Source organism: Nanorana parkeri, unplaced genomic scaffold (genome assembly GCF_000935625.1).
Source record: "Nanorana parkeri isolate BGI_ZX_2015 unplaced genomic scaffold, ASM93562v1 scaffold426, whole genome shotgun sequence".
NCBI lineage: Eukaryota > Metazoa > Chordata > Amphibia > Anura > Dicroglossidae > Nanorana > Nanorana parkeri.
In genome coordinates, this window is record NW_017306694.1 from 12,094 (window position 1) to 20,405 (window position 8,312).

The following is an 8,312-nucleotide window of genomic DNA, read 5'->3' on the forward strand; positions in this document are numbered from 1 at the left end:
CTGCCATAAATTCTACCACAATCCTGAATTAACATTATCATGATTATTTTTGTCGGAGTCAGCCTGAGCATCAGCAGATTGATGCTCCACTGATATCACCTTGTCTTACAGTTCTGAAGAGGAGATGATACTGTAACATTAAATTTCTATTGAAGCCACAGCGCTTTTAAGCTATTTTAAATGCTTATTAAATCACTTACAATGGATGCCGCTCCTTAATGTTTAAAAGTTTTAGTTTCCTGCAGAATCAGCTGATCCGCTGAGCACTGACCATGTTATCCTGTTTTAGGGTGGCTCCTTTCCTTGCAGGGTCCTAAGGAGCCACCCTTGTGTGTGTGTGTCTCCTCAAACACAGCAAGCCAAATCACTCCCCTCCTTCCTGCTAACCACTCCTCCCTTCTCCAGGCTAGTAGATGGAATGCTGTGCAAGATAGCTCTCTCCCTTGTGATCTTGTACTGGACAGGAAGTTCAGGGAAGCTGAGCTGAAAGAATTGGAGATTGGGCAATGGACAATGTATATTTGTTTGATCTGGATTCATTAAGTTTAAGAGTTTAACACTATTTTAAATACAGAGGTGGGGTCTTCTATATTACTATTCTATCACCACAAGCCACCACACCGCCCACACACAGTGCAGCATATGGCATCACCAGCCTGTGTACACCAATAAACCATGACAGCTCTGAGCCCCCAAGCCAGATCCTCACCATCTCCTCTGCCAGGGCTCCAGCCTTGCCAGAATCACCGTACTGCCATCATCCCAGCAAAGTAGTCCAGCAGTCCAGGAGCTGTGCAGTGGCACAGACACACCCCCAGACACGGCCACTTCCGTTCCTCCCTCAGGGGGAACGCGACTGCCAACAGAGACTGCAGCTGGTGCACACTCACTTTCTCCAATGATAGTAGGGGACCGGGGGAGGGGGTGCTTAGCTGACTTTCTGACAAAGTGCAGGTGGTGGGGCAAGCTACCCTAAGTCTGGTGTGTTTGTGAAAAGTGATCACGGCAGGATTCTAGCTTGCAAGACAGCTTGGGGAATCTCAGAACTGTCTGCTGAATCACTAGTTTGCTCCACAACCCCTAGAGTTCAATAGACTTCATGCAAGAGTTGTATCTGCCTATGTGTGACCAGCCGCCTAGATTTGTGTGAGTCAATTCTAGGCGGCTGGTCACTATTGTGCGTCGCCCTCTCCTGCACCATACTAGGCTACATGCTCTCAACATGGGGAGGGTGCTTTGGCAGGGGGGACCCCCTGGCAAAGCACCTTGTCCCCATGTTTATGAGGACAAGGGCCTCATTCCCAGATGTCGCCCCCCGCTTGGGGATTGGTAATGGGTTGTTATTACCCCTACTCATTCCCCGAATACACAGTAAAATAGTAAATAAACACACTATACCAGTTTGTAAAGTCCTTTATTTAAAAAAAAAACCATGACACAGTTTTTGACATGTCCTTTATTCCAAAAAAACAACAACACACCATCAATGTCAATCACGTCGTCCATCACTGTAGATCCCCATCAATCACGATGCTGCACGTCTACTCGACGAAACCCCCCCTCCCCCCCACCTCCATCTCCGAACCAGACGAATTCTCGCCGCTATTGACAGCTGTGCTCCTGAATGTAAACAAAGGGATGGAGCAAATCATGATCTCACTGGACATGTCCCGCCCCTTTATTTACATTCCATTAGGGGAACGAAAGCTGTCACGGAATGTAAACAAAGCGGCGGAACAAGTCCTGGAACGTCACGACTTGCTCTACCCCTTTGTTTAATTTCTTGAGTAGAATTCTGAATATCGAACAGGAAAAAGACAAATAAACCCACTTTCAGGTATGCAAATCCAAAAAGGGGGAGGGGCTTTAAAAAAACTAATGCTCTCTCAATTTAATAAAAAGTAGAGTCATTTATTAGGAAATAAATTCAAAGAATATTATCTTAAAAGACACAATAGAAAAATCGGTTTGGATTGATGAGACACATTGTTGTTTTTAAAAAAAAAGAAGAGTGGAAGCACTGGTTCTTCCAAATTCCCCAACATGTTTCGCCCAATGGGGCTTCCTCAGGGAGATGTTTAAGTCCTAAGAAGAGAACCGATCCAAATGTGTTGTATTAATAACCACATCAACAATAAATTAAACGGTAAAAAATAATAATGTACACATATATATATATTACACATAACATAAAATTATTTCACTCAGAGTAATTCTTTGAAACATATACATAAGGCCAACAGGTAAAGAGCACATCCAAATACTGTATATATTGGTTACATACAATTTATACAATATAAAATGCAAACACATTTCCACTGATATGCACCTGCAAGCTTGCGTGGAGTAATCTGCCAATCGGTCAAAAGAAAATAGAAGGTGATGAAGGAAGAACCGACCAAACCCTCAATCCACAGGCAGACATCACATGGGAGGGTCATGCCTGGAGACAAAATATACCGGTAGCAGAGACAAGCAAAGGCAGGGATGACGCATAGTGCTCACAAAGGCACAGCTGAAATGTATATAACATGAGTATAGTGAGCAACCAGCGTGGTAATGAATCAATGTTGTAGTCAGTTATATAACAATTGTAATAGTGTGATGAATAAATGAAAATGAAAAAAGTATAAATGAATGGTGTATAGAAGAATGTAATTTAACGATTGTGTTAATGGCGTGATTAAATTGGGTATGTATGTGATAACAGTGATACGTAATAGAAAGTGAGCATTCAATTTAAAATTAGATTAAACTAGTTAATCCAGTGAATCCAAAAACCATAAGAAAAAATAATATTAATAATAAATAAATAAATAAAAATTGTATATATGTAAATAAAAATATACATAAAAAAATATAATCTCCCCCTTTTTGGATTTGCATACCGGAAAGTGGGTTTATTTGTCTTTTTTCTAGTTTATACTATTGGGGTGTGAAACCGTGCTCTTTCTTCTATTCAGTACCTGTCCACTAATGTTAGATAATGAATATCGAACAGATCCAAATTTCAGAAAACAAAAATCTGAATAGTAACGAAAGAAAAACGAAACAATATTTTCAGCTATGCATGAGTCTAGTGTATAGTATAGTGTAGTTCTGGCACTCATTGTGTTATAGTGTACTCCTGTTCATGACAGTGTAGTTCCGGTCCCAGTACCTGCTGTATTATAATATGTAGTATATTGTATCTCTCGGCACTCATTGTGTTATAGTGTATAGTGTAGTGTAGCTGTGGTCCTGGCACTTGTCTATAGTGTATTGTAGCTCTCGGCACTCATTGTGTTATAGTGTATAGTGTAGTGTAGCTCTGGTCCTGGCACTTGTCTATAGTGTATTGTAGCTCTCGGCACTCTTTGTGTTATAGTGTTAGGTAGCTCCGGTCCTGACGCTTGTCTGTAGTATATTGTATCTCTCGGCACTCGTTGTGTTATAGTGTATAGTGTAGTGTAGCTCTGGTCCGGACACTTGTCTGTAGTGTATTGTATCTCTCGGCACTTGTTGTGTTATAGTGTATAGTGTAGTGTAGCTCCGGTCCTGACACTTGTCTGTAGTATATTTTATCTCTCGGCACTCGTTGTGTTATAGTGTATAGTGTAGTGTAGCTCCGGTCCTGACACTTGTCTGTAGTGTATTGTATCTCTCGGCACTCGTTGTGTTATAGTGTATACTGTAGTGTAGCTCCGGCCCTGACACCTGTCTGTAGTATATTGTATCTCTCGGCACTCGTTGTGTTATAATGTAGTGTAGCTCTGGTCCTGACACTTATCTGTAGTATATTGTATCTCTCGGCTCTCGTTGTGTTATAGTGTATACTGTAGTGTAGCTCCGGCCCTGACACCTGTCTGTAGTATATTGTAGCTCTCGGCACTCGTTGTGTTATAATGTAGTGTAGCTCTGGTCCTGACACTTATCTGTAGTATATTGTATCTCTCGGCTCTCGTTGTGTTATAGTGTATACTGTAGTGTAGCTCCGGCCCTGACACCTGTCTGTAGTATATTGTAGCTCTCGGCACTCGTTGTGTTATAATGTAGTGTAGCTCTGGTCCTGACACTTATCTGTAGTATATTGTATCTCTCGGCTCTCGTTGTGTTATAGTGTATACTGTAGTGTAGCTCCGGCCCTGACACCTGTCTGTAGTATATTGTAGCTCTCGGCACTCGTTGTGTTATAATGTAGTGTAGCTCTGGTCCTGACACTTATCTGTAGTATATTGTATCTCTCGGCTCTCGTTGTGTTATAGTGTATACTGTAGTGTAGCTCCGGCCCTGACACCTGTCTGTAGTATATTGTAGCTCTCGGCACTCGTTGTGTTATAATGTAGTGTAGCTCTGGTCCTGACACTTATCTGTAGTATATTGTATCTCTCGGCTCTCGTTGTGTTATAGTGTATACTGTAGTGTAGCTCCGGCCCTGACACCTGTCTGTAGTATATTGTAGCTCTCGGCACTCGTTGTGTTATAATGTAGTGTAGCTCTGGTCCTGACACTTATCTGTAGTATATTGTATCTCTCGGCTCTCGTTGTGTTATAGTGTATACTGTAGTGTAGCTCCGGCCCTGACACCTGTCTGTAGTATATTGTAGCTCTCGGCACTCGTTGTGTTATAATGTAGTGTAGCTCTGGTCCTGACACTTATCTGTAGTATATTGTATCTCTCGGCTCTCGTTGTGTTATAGTGTATAGTGTAGTGTAGCTGTGGTCCTGACACTTGTCTATAGTGTATTGTAGCTCTCGGCACTCGTTGTGTTATAATGTAGTGTAGCTCTGGTCCTGACACTTGTCGGTAGTATATTGTATCTCTCGGCACTCGTTGTGTTATAGTGTATAGTGTAGTGTAGCTCTGGTCCTGACTCTTGTCTGTAGTATATTGTATCTCTCGGCACTCGTTGTGTTATAAGGTATATAGTGTAGTGTAGCTCTGGTCCTGACACTTGTCTGTAGTATATTGTATCTCTCGGCACTCGTTGTGTTATAGTGTATAGTGTAGTGTAGCTCTGGTCCTGACACTTGTCGGTAGTATATTGTATCTCTCGGCACTCGTTGTGTTATAGTGTATATAGTGTAGTAGCTCTGGTCCTGACACTTGTCTGTAGTGTATTGTGGTCTCGGCAATTGTTGCTTTTCAGTTTTTCATTGTGACATGAGGAAAATTCTGCACTGGGAATGAGTGGCAGGCAGCTGGAGCGAAGCCTAATTTCCAGGCACATAATAGAAATGCATTAGCCTCATGACGGCGATCGCTGTGTATAATGACACTTAATAGTCGCATTGTTTTGTGTTTCTGCACCTCCGTCAGCTTGGAGTGAAATAGGAGGATGTTGCGTTTCGTGTTCCATCGGATCAATCAGAAATAAAGGGCTGTGTGTCCACATCGGTGGAGGAGGAGAGTTTATATGCATGTGTAGGTTTCAACACTAAATTTCATCTTTTTTATTACCAGTTTCCAAAAGTCGGACCCGAGCTTTATAAAGCAACAAGCAAGTCTTTCCCATCCTCTGGAACTCTTTACCCCAACCTGTCCCTCTATCTCCCACTCTGACTGGCTTTAGGCCATCCCTAATGTGGGAATCCTCTTGACCATTGGGTGGCCACATGATGATACAACATGGGCACAGGAGTTAAATTGTTCATGGCATCAGGCCCATTCGTAGCATCTTAGATGCCATAAATAAGCTGAGAACTGCATGACGCACCCCGACCTCCCAACAATTGGTTATATTTGTAACTTGACTTTTGCTTTAAGTTGCTGTTCTTGTGCTGCAACATTGGCTGCATATTTAAAACACTTTTGCCAGCTTGATTCCTCTATGCATCTCTCACATTAGCTGCCGTTCATCGTCCTGATCTCTCCATCTATGATGGTGACAACAGTTGTGTTTATAATACAGTGAATGTTACGTTCACAAGCAGTGATCTGCTTCTGAATAATCCCAGTTATCAGTTTTTGAATCACTAACTTTATTGATATCTCACCAACGATTCCCCAGCAGAGAATGTTCCCCCGATTTTCATAAACAATCCCCGTGTGTAACGTTATACGGCGGTGACTTGTGTTTTCGCCTGTGGCAGACTTTGGATGTTCTGAATCTTTTATGTGCAAAAATAGATTTTTCATTCAACTTAATCGGAAACTCCACAGTCAGTCACCGTCGTAACCGCGTCCTCCGCCCCGCTGTGGACAACGCCGATCTATCAACATCACTCAGAGCAAACTGCGCCAAAGTGTGTTTTCATTGACAGCTATGAACGCATGCTGTGGGAGGTGGAATCTTCGTGTCACAACGCTTCTGTCTCATCGGCACTTTGCGATCCCACGTTCGAACTTCCACCACTTACGCCGAGCGAAGGCCGCGGATTTACGTGAAATTACTGCAGGGAAATTGCTTTGTGTTTTGACGTTTCCGACTGTTTAAGTGCAGAATGGCAAGGAAGATATTTTCCTTTCAGCTCTCCCCCCTGTGAGCGTTTTATGACGTTATAAACACTCCGCGCTGTAAAATTAAGCTTTATCTTCCCAAAACAGACAAATAAAGACACCGGGAATCAGGAAATAAAGACGGAGAGTTTAGTGAACGCGGGCGCAGATTTCTCCACCTCCGCCAGAGCTAAAAGGCCAAATTTCTCCCAGTGCCGCCCGGCCTACCTATAATTGATTCAGCCTAATTAGTGGGAATATTTCCCGGGATGCTCATAATGTCGGGCTTCGGTCCAAACGCACATTTTTCATTTGACGGTTAAGCAAAGTGTAATTATTTTTTACTGTCCGCGATGATCCCACGGCGGCCCTCAGATCTCGCCATCAGTTGAGCTGCGCGTTTTAGGACGGAAGCAGATGAGGACTTTTTGTTTTGTAAAAAGTCGAACAATTACGGATTCTGTTCAGTACGAGGCCCGGGTTATTGGTGCGGCAAGATGGCTGCCTCAGAACCTGCACAGCGTATTGCTAGGCACCCTGACACCGCTGAATATTGAACAACATGGCTGAGCCCAGGATGAAGTTAGCATGATATTATTTAATTTCCTGGTGTCACAGAAGCATTGGGCCATTTGGTTCTTATTGTGGGGGGCCTTGCAAAACAGTATGCTGTGTTTTCCTTGTGCAGGTTGTCACTAGGGTTGCCACCTTTTCTTTCAGCAAAACCCGAACACTCTAGCGACACACGGAATTTTTTTTGAGAGAATGAGTGATGACTTATTCATATGTAAATAGCGCCACCCATTCATATGTAAATATCACAGTGGAGACTATTTTCAGTGGGGGGCCAGTAGCCCCTATCTTAATTTTGGTTGCCCCTATCTGCCTGACATCTTGTGTCCCGCTTTCAGCTGCCATGAAACCCGGACACAGCATTCAAAACCCGGACTGTCCGGGTGAATCCTGGACAGGTGGCAACCCCAGTTGTCACCTGGATGAGGAAGGCCAGATGACAAGCAAGGTATTGCCATCCATCGCATGTCCTCGGAAATCAACCAGCACACTGGCAGATTGCAACGAGGACCGAAAGTTCCCTAATCTGGACACAGGTAACAACTGTAAACAAAACACACTAAAATCCGACTGCTTCCATCAGATGTCAACTTAATCCAGCTGACAGTGACTCACTAACTGGAGTGCGATCCTTGAATGACAGAGGAGGAATGAGGGGAGAGCTTACTTTCGGCGGGTTAAGCAGTGCTGTGTGTAGTTACCACAACCTGCAATACTGCTGGCCACCACTGGAGGGCGACTTATGTGCATCACCCAATTCTGATGGCTAGGTCAAGATTTCCAACACCAGCTCATCATCCCGATCACAACGAATCCAAACAACACCTGACCGCTGGCAGCAGGGCCCATATAACTGATATGCTGGTCCCCAGGGTGTGCTTTCAGTCTTTGATATACCACTCTGTATCCTCAGGAGACTCTTACGCGGCATTCACACCTAAGTGACATTTATTAGGCGCGTTTTACGTGCGTCTTTTTTTAGCTTTTTTTCCTTGTTTTTGCGCACGTACGTTAAGTTGCGCGCTTTTGCGAGCAGATTTTGGCACATTCATATAAATGGGTAAAACGTGCACAATACTGCGCAAAAAAATAATCAAACCGCACTTTTTCAAGCATTTTCTATTGCGTCTATAGAGACAAATTGCACTGAAATCTGCCCCAAAGTAGCTCATGTACTAATTAGCGCAACAGGTGTTTCTCTGCTTGCGACAAAACGCAAAGGTGTGAACGGGATTCCTGGGGTTGAGCATTTTGTCGCAGTGAATCAGTTGCGACAATATGCCTAGGTTAGAACGGGCCTTCATATGTACTATAAAAGGTT